General features: G+C 35.5%; 1 protein-coding gene across 2 annotated transcripts in view; it reads left to right on the forward strand.

The window, feature by feature from the left end:
* Snap25 (Synaptosomal-associated protein 25kDa) overlaps positions 1-12672 on the forward strand; it is a 458275-nt gene that overhangs the window by 75735 nt on the left and 369868 nt on the right. The gene's annotated exons all lie outside the window — the stretch shown is intronic.

A 12672-nucleotide genomic window follows, 5' to 3' on the forward strand; every position in this document is an offset into this window, starting at 1 on the left:
GTTTGGGTTTTTAATGCCTTTGAGCAGCATGGTGCTTCTTGGCAATTTTCGGGATTTTGCATTTCGGGATTTGTTGTTGCAACTAAACCCGTGGCTCTTTTCATATTTGCGCTGTTTGGGGGTGAGCTGGAAAATGTGCTGTAATGCAGCATTGAATGATGTCGTTTATGACAATAAACGCAATTAAATTTGCTTTCGCATTCTTTAAGTGTATGTGCATGTGACAGGCAATTTGTACAAAGTCTTTTTGTTTTTACGAAATTATTTCGGTCGATAATATTCAATTTTTTGAATCTCTCGCAAGATTTGAGCTTATGCCCCCCTGTACATAGTTCGCATGACGTTTGTTTGTACTGTTCGGATGTGAACGTTTGATTTTTGAAGAAGCTTCTATTTAAATTGTTGTTGCTACTGGCTTGGGGTCTGTGGAAGCTTCTATTTAGGTCGTGTTGGACGGTTTTCGTTCTGACCATTTTTTTATCTACCCTTTCTGCTATTTCGTATTGGGTTATTAAAAAGTCTTTCATCTGTTGCCACGTTGGGCATTTTTTTCGAGATGAGACCGATTGCTCCCACAAAAGTAACGATTTTTCTGGTAAAGCTGCGGTGCATATATTTACCAGTATTGGGTCCCAGCTGTCTGTGGGAATATTTTGTGTCGATAGAACCGACAAGCAATTACAAACAGTGGATTGCAGTTTTATAAACTCTTCACTTGTTTCCTTTTGAATCTTAGGCAAGTTCATTAGTATCGTTACTTGCTTATCGACCAATATTCTTTCATTTTCATATCTAGATTTAAGAGCTTCCCAAGCCAAATTGAAATTATCGTCATTTAGTGCGAACTGTTTTACTATTACGCCTGCTTGACCTTTAGTTTTGTATCGGAGGTGATACAATTTTTGTGCATTTGATAATTTGGGTGGTTCATGTAAACTGCTGTAAACATGTCCCGGAAGGACGGCCATTGTTCATAACCACCATGAAATATTTCTGTGTCACATGCGGGCACCTTGAGATGGATGCCTGAACTTGCCTCTTGACTTTGTACTTGTGGCAGTTCTACTCGCTGATGTGGAGTAGGTGCAATTGCTTTTATTAGCTTTAGTTGATCGGAAATTATTGCTTTAACTTCTTCGAACTGGTCTAAGCAGTTTTTGTATTTGGCGTAAGCCGAAGATTTGAAATTTTCTGGTAGATCTGAGTCGTCAGATTCTACGATTGCGTCATATGCAGCTTGGAGACGTTTCCAAAAATTGTCAAGATTATATTTTTTGATTTCTAATACCGATTCAGAGTTTTCTTGAATCGGCGAAGATGAAAATCGAGTGCAGTATCGTATTAGACTGTCATTCTCAGCAATGAATTTAGTGTAAGAAATGTCTTTACCCCTCTTTTGCTTTGTAGCACCTTGCTTTGAGCGTGTAGTTTCTGCAGGTGTACATGGACTTTTATCATCTGAAATCATCTTTGGTACTTTTAACAATTGAGATATTTTTGATTCTTTTGAGTCTGAGCTCAAAGGTTTGCCGAAATAAATTAAAATATTTTCAGTGTAATAAATATATTGAAAACTCTTTTAAAAAAGAAGATTTTATTTTTCTTATATATTTATTTATTTTTTTTTTTTATGAATAAACCTAGTGAATCAATGACGTTTTTAATCTTCGTATTAACTCGTATGAGTAACTGAACTCTTTTTAGATAGTAGGAGTTTTTAATTTGATTAAGTTGCGAAAATTCGCGTATTTAGTTCGTACCGTTCGTATTCACTCGCGATATTTTTTTTTTTTTTTAATTTAATATTATTTAATTGATTATTAATAAACGCAAATGTTTTTATTTTTAATTTTATTTGTATGTATTATTATGCGTCCGTGATTCCTATAGGGTATACCTATAAGCGGATCAGCTGATACATATGTACTTGTCGTTATGCGCAATTGAGAGCTCGTCTTAGAGATCAATGGGCTTTGTACATATGTATGTATGTATTATATAATATTATGTTTTGCGTAATCCTGCTTGTTTTTTTTGGTCAAAGAACAAGGGGTATTGCGAATATGTGCCAATGTGGACTTAGAATATTATATGTATATATGCAATCCTACTTGTTTTTGTTTAACAAAGAACAAGGGGTATTGCGGAATATTTGCCAATGTGGACTTTGAAGCGAAGTACGTATGTATGTTTGTAAACCTGTGCCGGTATGTATGTAAATGCGCGTGTATATATGTACGCAGTGCGAAAAGACCGCGAAAAGGAGAATAATTGACCGCAGGTATTCTCGTAAAATGTATGTATATATGTATGAACGCTGTGCGGGAAGAGCGAGAAATTGCAATTTGTAATGTGCCGATATTTCACCGTATGCACTTATGTATATACTTATGTATCAAATTATGATCTTGTACACGTATATTAAGAGATAAAATTGAATTTATGTATGTACATATATGTTTTGCTCTTGGCAATTATATACAATGTATTTTCAAATATTTATGTATATGGTTGTTGTTAGATTAAGTATGTATGTAAAAATTTATATGTGCATATGAATATGTGGTATATTGTATGTACGTATGTATATATTTTTGTAAATTAAAATGCATATATGTATGTATGTAAATTTCTGTTTTTTTTGTTTTTTATGTTTTCTGTTAGGTTCTCAATTTGCCTTGGCTTACTTGGTTTGACGCAACCCTGCTTATTGCTTTGTTAAGCGTAAGGGGTATTGCTGGAAAAAGTTTGCAAGTGAATACTTGAAATATTTTGGTGTGTTGTTGGAAACGTAAAGTGTGTTTTTAATACACAAATGTAAGCATACAAGGAAATCACCCTATGTACTATGGTTATTTTCGATACACGTAAATATATCTATATATATGTATATATATATGTATATATATATGTATACTTTTTTGGTTTTGTTTTACTGAACACTTTTAGTTATATGTGTATATGCACTGCACTGCACTTATTTTGCACTTATATATGTACATATGTATTTTTCTTTTGTAACAGCACTTTGTTTTAAACTAAAGCGTTTTTTTTCTTTTTTCGTAACTGCACGTACACTGTTACGTTACTGTAATTTTGCTTATATATTTTTTTTCTTTGGTAACTGCACTGTATTTCTTATTTTTTTTCTGTTTTTCACTTATTTTTGGCAATTTCACAGCCTTTCACTGTAGGTTTTTTTTTTTTTTAATCACTTATAGTGCCGTCCACTAAGGCTCGAAGGACCATAATTAGTTTAGTACTAAGTTGCACCAAAACACTCACCACTTTTACTTGTTCCCGAATAAAAAAGCACAAATTGGATATAAAATGGATACTCGTATAAAGGATTTTCAAATTCGCTATTTTATTATCGTCTTTGAAACTATAAAATTATTTAAAATTAATTTAAAAAAACGATATATATTTCCGGGGTGGCGCAAAACAGGATTCGGATGATGCGTATACGACGGCGATCGATCGAAAAAAGGGCCGTATCCAGTCGTCGATCCCTTTTGTTGGTTGGGTAGAGTGGTGAGATCGTGGGTGTGTTGGTGGTGTGGTGTGTGTTGGTATCCCTCGGTAAATTGTGTAAAGTTGTATGTATTGGCGTGTGGTGTTTTCAGGAGTGGATGGTATTATTGTGGTGTGTTGGAATGTATCAGTGTTGCTTGTGAAGTGGTGTGTGGTGCTTGTGCAGGGATGTTTGGTAGGAAGGCTAATAGTTCATTTAGCCCGGCCCCCCTAGGCGAATGTTTAGCCTAAAAGTCGTTGCAGCTGTTGCAGCCTTGCTACAACGTTGCTCAGTCCCGTAGAGCCGCGATATTGCGGCCTAGAGTGCCGGCGTATCATCGGTGCTTCGTTTCGGTGGCTCCTTAATCGGGACACAGGAGGTGCTGCTGGTCGTCGGTGCTGTATTGCCCGAGTAGAGAGTGGTTGTCTACTTGGAGGGCGGCTGCGGGGGGCAGGCGGCCGACCGATGTCACGTCTCGGGTTGCGATGGAGCAACGTATGATGCAACCTGCCGCATATTTGGCACAGACTGACGGACGTGCACTCCTGAGTGTTATGTGCCGCTGTCAAGCAATTGAGACAATGCCCATGAACCTGGGCAATTTGCTGGCGTTGCATCAGTTGCATGCCTCTAAAAATGTTGCAGTGTTGTAGTCGGTGAGGGCGGCGGCAAATGATGCACCGGACGCGCTGCGGTTCCCTGTTTGCTGTTGGTGACGGTCGCGCACTACTTCGAGTAGTAGTCACTTGCAGTTACAGATCGGGGCGCTGGAGTAACCCCAGGTCGCGGAACATTGATAGCCGACCGAATAGCAGGCGTTGGCATAGGTGCATCTGCGTCTATAGTTATCTATGTAGAAAAGATTATTGGGCCACATTCATTTAGCCACACTCAATTTCTTTAGCTAGTTCATTCTTCTGTTGTTTCATATATTTGATCAACATTCATACAAGACGGGTTTCCTTCAATACTCACATGCTGTTACTAGTTCTTAGTTTTTCGTTTTCCTTTTTTAACACTATGTTATCTCTATGTAGGTGATTACACCAGAGAACTTAGAAGAACGAGAAGGTGTAGGTTTGATAGCGAACATTTGTAAAATTTTATCAAGGAGTTCACCTCACACGCAGGAGAAACAAATAACATTTCTCGCTTTTATTACAGCGGTGAATCTGTACACGTATGGCTCTCTTAACATTCCCAAAGGTGACTATTAAAGAGAATATAATATGTATGATAAACTGGAAATCTTGATATGCCATTTGAAATATTTTTATTGAACTATTATTTATTATTTTTTAAATTATTTTATGTTTATTCATTTTTACTTTATTATGAGAAATCTATCAAAATACTTTTAAATTATTACCAGTAAAGTATTTTGATATAGTTGACACGGTCAACCAATGATCGAAGCTCACGTTTTTTGCTTTTATGTCAAAGAGTCAATCTGTCGAAGGACTGACGCGACGACAAAGTGTCACAAAATTGTGTTGTTGGTAGAAAGTCCGAGATGTGCAGAAAAAATAAACGAACGTTCGCCGATCGTCACCGCTTCCCGTAAATATGTATGTTTATATATGAACATGCATACATATTGACGCAGATTTTTGCGAGCCACTGAAAGATATTTTAGAATTTTAAAGTATTTTAAGTCGACAAAAGCTTTGTCACTTTTTGCTGTGTTTTGTGAGTTTGAAGGGTTGTCACTTTTGTGTGATTTACTACAAATTTAGGATTTATCAATTTGGCTGCCATATTGATTTCTGACGCTGCTCATGCTATTTGAGAGAATTGTTGTTTTTATACTCTCGCAACCTGTTGCTACAGAGTATAATAGTTTTGTTCACCTAACGGTTGTTTGTATCACCTAAAACTAATCGAGTTAGATATAGGGTTATGTATATATACATGATCAGGATGAAGAGACGAGTTGAAATACGGGTGACTGTCTGTCCGTCCGTCCGTCTGTCCGTCTGTCCGTCCGTGCAAGCTGTAACTTGAGTAAAAATTGAGATATCTTTATGAAACTTGGTAGACATGTTTCATGGTACCGTGAGACGGTTGGTATTGCAGATGGGCGTAATCGGACCACTGCCACGCCCACAAAACGCCATTAATCGAAAACAAATAAATTGCCATAACTAAGCTCCGCAATAAGATACAAGACTGTTACTTGGTACACAGGACCACATTAGGGAGGGGCATCTGCAGTTAAAAATTTTTTTTTAAAGTGGGCGTGGTCCCGCCTCAAATAGGTTTAATGTGCATATCTCCTAAACCGCTAATGCTATAATAACAAATTCACTGGAAGCAAATGTTTTTAGCACTTCTATTGACGGTGTGAAAATAGTTGAAATCGGGTGGCAACTCTGTCCACTCCCCATATAACGGTACTGTTAAAAACTATTAAAAGCGCGATAAATCAAGCACTAAACACGCCAGGGACATTAAATTTTATCTCAGGGATGGTATGAGATGACTATATAGGAACTGCGTTCAAAATTAGACAGTGGGCGTGGCACAGCCCACTTTTAGGTGAAAACCCATATCTTGGGATCTGCTTAACTGATTTCAACCAAATTCGGTGCATAACGTTCTTTTTATAATTTTATATTATGGTGCGAAAATGGGCGAAATGGGACTACAACCCCACCTATTTCCCATATAACACCATTTTCAATTCCATCTGATTCTTTCACTTTCCACTATTCATATCAAGCAACAATGATTATATCGGGGTAAAACTTTGCGTGAATAATACGTTTAAATTATGCCACCTTGTGACCAAAAATTGTCTAAATCGAACCAAAACTGTTCAAGCCCCTAAGTACTAAATATGTGGACCCCAGTGCCTATAGTTGACCTTCTACCGAAAATATCAGCCAATCCACAAAGAAATCTCAAACGAGTATACCTTTTGACTTTGCGAGAGTATAAAATGTTCGGTTACATCCGAACTCAGCCCTTCCTTACTTATTATATAACAATGTTTGTATTTTTCTACGCATAGATATTTATATATGTAGATTTGCGTATGTATTACTTATTTTACAATCATACGCATATTTGTACATATGTACATACTTAAATATAAAGTAGTGCGCGCATATTGATGTTCATATGTACATAAATATATTATTAATTCTGTAACAATTGAAATTAGAAAATTAGGAAAATAGTAAAATATTATTTTTTGCATAATCTTTCACATTTTATCAATGTAGCATTTGTGCAAAAAAATCATATATTATCAATTTTTCATCATACAAATCGTTTATATGGCAAAAAATAATCATGCATATGTGAAGTGGCATTTGTATTTTTTGTTCAAAGTATTTAAGTTTTCTCTTTATGTTGGAAGATACGTATTTTGTCAGAGAACGTTGTTATAAATTCTCATTTCTGTTAAATAACAGCAAATACTACAGAAAATGGTGAGCTCCTTGATTTCAATTTCAAAGCTAATAAAAAAACAACTTCCGGAAAATGTCTAGTCTTAATGTATGCAATTTATTTTACGCGTATTTAATTATAATAATTAGTACAACAAAATAGCAAGGCTACGTAATGTTTGGTATAGCTCTTTATTTTACTCTCTTAAGACGATGCATAGAGTACAGGGTTGCAAATAATGCATTAAAAAATAATTTATTTAACATTTGAATTAAAAGTTTTTTTTTTGATTTTGTAATCCTAAATATGCACCCACCTTATAGTCCAACCCTGGCACCAAGTGATTACCATCTTTTTCTGTCCATGGCGAACGCGCTTAATGGTGAGAAGTTGGCCTCAAGAGAGGCCTCTGAAAATTGGCTCTCGGAGTTTTTTGGCAATAGGGACGCAGTCTTCTACGAGAGGGGTATAATGAAGTTGGCAACAAGTTTACAAACAAAACGGCGCATATTTGACTTAAATCGGACAAATGTACACAAAGTTATCATCTTTTGAAAAATCAATAAAAAACCGAACGAACTTTTTACTTTACCTAATATGTACATATATTGGGTTGGCAACTAAGTAATTGCGACAATTTTTTAATGGGACTAAATAACTTTATTCTGTAATGTATTGCCCATTTTGAATGACCTTTTGCCATCTTTCAGGCAGCATCATAATCCCACGTTCATAAAACTTCTGGTCTTATTAGCAAAAAACTGAATCATCTAATGGAATTTATATTGTGTTATATAATATGAAAAGTAGAATAAAGATATCTCGGTTTTGGTATGAGCCACAGTAGGTTGCAATTGTCCATTTTGTACCTTTCCTTACAATCTTTGCTATAAAATTTAATGCTTCTGTAGTTTTTATTTAGCGGATTAATCACTTTTAATGTTTAACAGTATAGCCTTTGTATAAGGGGTGGGCGCTGTTATTATCCAATGTCATTTACTTTCAAATTGTAAGGATATTGGGATTAAAAATTAAATTTTTTAATCCAAGATGTTTGGGATTAAAAATTGATAATGTTTTTTTTTGATTGGAATGAACGCGAAGAAATTTTAATTCTGAAACAGTTTCTTTTTTAATTTCTTAATTATTTGCTTGTAATCAAAATGTTTCTTTTTTATTTTCCAATCCAGCAGTTGGGATTAAAAATAAATTTTTAATTCGGTTTTTGGGATAAACAATTTTTTTTTTAATCCGGTATGCGAAATTAAATTTGTTTTTTGTTTAGGATTACAAGATCAAAAAAAACTTTTAATTCAAATGTTAAATAAACTATTTTTTAATGCATTATTTACAACCCTGTACTCTATGCATCGTCTTAAGAGAGTATATAAGTAAAGAGCTATACCAAACATTACGTATGCTTGCTATTTTATTGTAATAAATTATTATAATTAAATACGCGTAAAATAAATTGCATACCTTAAGACTAGAAAGTTTCCGGAAGTTGTTTTTTTATTTCGCGGTTTGGTTCATCATGAATTCGTTCCAACGGGACAGACGGTCAATAAAGAGTAGTATTTGTATTCACCGGATTTGCCCCTATGCGACTTTTTAGGTTTTCAGAACCCAAGTAACCACTCCGTGGAACCCGATTTCATTCGATTGAGGCCGTAAAAGAAACTTCGCAGAGGGAACTGAAGGCGCTCCCGGATCCGGACTTATAAGGCATGTTTCGATGATTGGAAAGAGAGGTGGCATATGTGTATCGCTTCAGAAGGAGCATATTTTTAAGGCGACAAAATAAATATTGATGAAGATTAAAAACTTTTCGTTTTATTTACATATTCCGGAAACTTTCTGGTCCAAATGTAGGGTTAGGTTCAGACGCAAATGAATATAAGATACTCTCGCAATTCCTGCAAAATTTTATTTTGAACAAGTAAGGAAGTAGGGCTAAGTTCAAGTCTAACCGAACATATTATATTCTTGCAATTTGCAAGGCTAACAGCCGGCGAAATATGTCCGGTGTTGGCAACACTTTATATTAAAAAATATTGCGAAAGAATTTAACGTTCATTATTTGACGAAATCGTGAATAAATAACAATCAAACTTTATATCTTACGTTGTTTTGCCATACATCTATGCATATACTAGATTAATCTTGGTTTGGTTCGTCTTCGATTTTTCCTAACCCAAAAAATGGACCAAAGAATTGGTATAAAATTTTGTGTGAAAAACCAAATTCAGTGGCATTAAGTTGATAAAGTAAAAAAGATGACAGTGGCATATCGTGAAGTTACCTTGGACAAAAACAACGTTTATCGGTGGTACAAAATGTCTTCAGAGGCTCGAGGAGATGTGAACGATGAAGAGCGTGCCGGACGCGCGAGAACTTCAACAACAGACGAAAACATTAATGAAGTGAAGAAAATAGTATTGGCCAATCGTCGAATCACCATTAGAGAAATTGCTTAGGAACTAAACATATCGATTGGCTCGTGCCATTCGATTTTAACCAATGATTTGAGTATGAGTCAGATGGCCGTGAAGTTGCTCAATTGGCTTTTGCACCATGATAACGCCCCTTCTCATGCATTGTTGTTTGAGCGCAAATATTGGCCAAAAACAACATATTAATGGTGCCGTAGCGCCAGACCTGGTCACTGTGACATTTTTTGTTCCAAAAACTGAAGAGGCCCATGAAAAGACGACGCTGCGTTACGATTGAGGACATAAAAACTGCATCGTAGAAAGAGCTGAACAAGATCAGAAAATACTTTTTTTTTTTTAAGTGCTTTGAGGAGTTGAAACGCTGGCATAAGTGCATTATATATAATAATAATAACCCAACGATTACCCTCCTCCCGCCCAACCGACGCGAGGGGCGCAATCCGCATACGTGCGGAGTTAGCCGAGTCAGAAAAGGCAAGAGAGTTTTGTAAGTGTTGAGATCTAAAACTGCTCAGCTACAGAATTAAAAATTTCAACAGCTAAGATTTATAGTTGCAATATAATAAATTGTTACATTTTCATTCATTAAGAGAAAACAATAAAGTATTTTTAATTTTGCAAAGTGAGTCAAATAAGTCAAATGTGCTTGATTGAGAATTAAAATCATGACATATACGGCGGAATGGCTCGTTTAGTTCAAAATTTGATCTACAGGATTTTAACAGTAAAGGTCTAATTGAAAAACAGAAAAACTCGAGCCTTTAAACATTTAAAAAAAACCGGTTCACTTGTCGACTATACGACAATATTTTGACCTAAACAAAAAATGTTATAATAATTACTTAAATAAAGTTAAAAAGAATGTTGTAAGTAATCCAAAGCCGTTTTATGATTTCGTCAACTCCTAACGCAGGATTTCCAAATTTCCGTCCGCGATGAAATACAAATCTATCATTTCAACTGACAATGTTATTATATTCAATATGTTTGCAGAATTTTTCAAGTCAAACTACTGTAATAATTCTTCCAAAACTTTTTCTTATCAGCACGTGCTGTATTCGAATACTTTAATTAACGCTCCAATTTTTGCTGAAGAAGACGTCCTACTTAATTTAAATAAGTTAAAACCATCTTTTAGTTACGGCCCAGACATGATACCCTCATGCTTCCTAAAAAATAGTGCCAAATATATTTACTTGCCTTTGACAAGGATATTTAATTCCTCTCTTAAACACGGTATATTTCCTTCAATATGGAAACAGTTATTTATAATTCTTTTGCATAAAAGTGTATTTAGATCCAACATTGAAAACTATAGAGGTATCGCAAAACTATCAGTTATACCTAAACTTTTTGAAGCTATCATCACTGACCATATAACCTTTTCGATTTCTCCGTTAATTTTCTCATCTCAGCATGGATTTCGTAAAGGGAAATCGACTCTAACAAATCTGCTTGAATTTGTAAACCATGTGTCATTGGGTTTCAGGGAACATAAGCATACCGATGTTATATACACAGACTTTAGCAAAGCTTTCGATAAAGTAAACCTCTCGATTTTCATACATAAACTTGATCTGCTGAGCTTTCAGCCAAGATTTTTTCAATGGGTAGCTTCCTATCTTTATAATAGAACACAACGAGTGTATTTTGTATTTGAGGATACACCTTCAGATACAATTAATGTTTCTTCAGGTGTCCCGCAAGGTAGTCATCTTGGCCCGATTCTGTTGTTGTTGTTTATTAACGATATCTCTTCAGTAATTGAATTCTCAAAAATTGTATTATGCACTGACGACGTAAAGCTTTTTAAATCATACACTTCAACTGAGGAAAGGTGTCTGTTGCAAACAGACTTAAACAATATGGTTGCATGGTGTAGTAAAAATTATTTGCCATTGAATCTGAATAAATGTAAGACGATGTGCTTATCCCGTAGATCTGTGCACCACTCTTCTTATGTAATAAAACACCACATTCTGGAGCAAGTTTTTAACTATGTTGGTTTGGGAGTTAATATGGACACTAAGTTTAATTTTTGTCTTCATATTGATACCATAGTCTTGAAAGCAAAAGCTGTCCTCAGTTTTGTTAAACGTTGGTCTAAAGAATTTAGATATCCGTATATTACTAAAACACTTTATACAACTTTGGTTAGGCCTATGGCCCTGTTGTATATAAACCCTAACTACCAAATCCATTCTGACAAGTTAGAGTCGGTTCAAAAACAATTTTTCACCTTAGCGCATTTCCGATGGGATTCTAGGGTAAGTCTACCTTCATACACTAGTCGTTTAATACTTATTAATCTACCTACACTTTCTAGTCGTAGGGAAATGCTGAGCATAATATTCTTAGTGAAAATCTTGAATGGAACAGTTTGCAGTTCTTTTCTCCTGTCTGAAATTAAATTTAATATCCCGGTTCGCCTTTCGAGGCAGTTTAGACCTTTACTGCTAAAATCCTGTAGATCAAATTTTGAAATAAACGAGCCATTCCGCCGTATATGTCATGATTTTAATTCTCATTCCAGCACATTTGACTTATCTGACTCACTTTGCAAAATTAAAAATACTTTATTGTTATCTCTTAATGAATGAAAATGTAACAATTTATTATATTGCAACTATAAATCTTAGCTGTTGAAATTTTTAATTCTGTAGCTGAGCAGTTTTAGATCTCAACACTTAAAAAACTCTCTTGCCTTTTCTGACTCGGCTAATTCCGCACGTATGCGGATTGCGCCCCTCGCGTCGGTTGGGCGGGAGGAGGGTAATCGTTGGGTTATTATTATTATATATAATGCACTTATGACAGCGTTTCAACTCCTCAAAGCACTCAAAAAAAAAAGTATTTTCTGATCTTGTTCAGCTCTTTCTACGATGCAGTTTTTATGTCCTCAATCGTAACGCAGCGTCGTATTTTCATGGGCACCATTAATATGTTGTTTTTGGCTAATATTTGCGCTCAAACAACAATGCATGAGCAGGGGCGTTATCATGGTGCAAAAGCCAATTGAGCAACTTCACGGCCATCTGACTCATACTCAAATCATTGGTTAAAATCGAATGGCACGAGCCAATCGATATGTTTAGTTCCTAAGCAATTTCTCTAATGGTGATTCGACGATTGGCCAATACTATTTTCTTCACTTCATTAATGTTTTCGTCTGTTGTTGACGTGCTCGCGCGTCCGGCACGCTCTTCATCGTTCACATCTCCTCGAGCCTCTGAAGACATTTTGTACCACCGATAAACGTTGTTTTTGTCCAAGGTAGCTTCAGGCTATGCCACTGTCAACTTTTTTACT

The sequence above is a fragment of the Bactrocera oleae genome, chromosome 2 (genome assembly GCF_042242935.1).
Source record: "Bactrocera oleae isolate idBacOlea1 chromosome 2, idBacOlea1, whole genome shotgun sequence".
Lineage (NCBI taxonomy): Eukaryota > Metazoa > Arthropoda > Insecta > Diptera > Tephritidae > Bactrocera > Bactrocera oleae.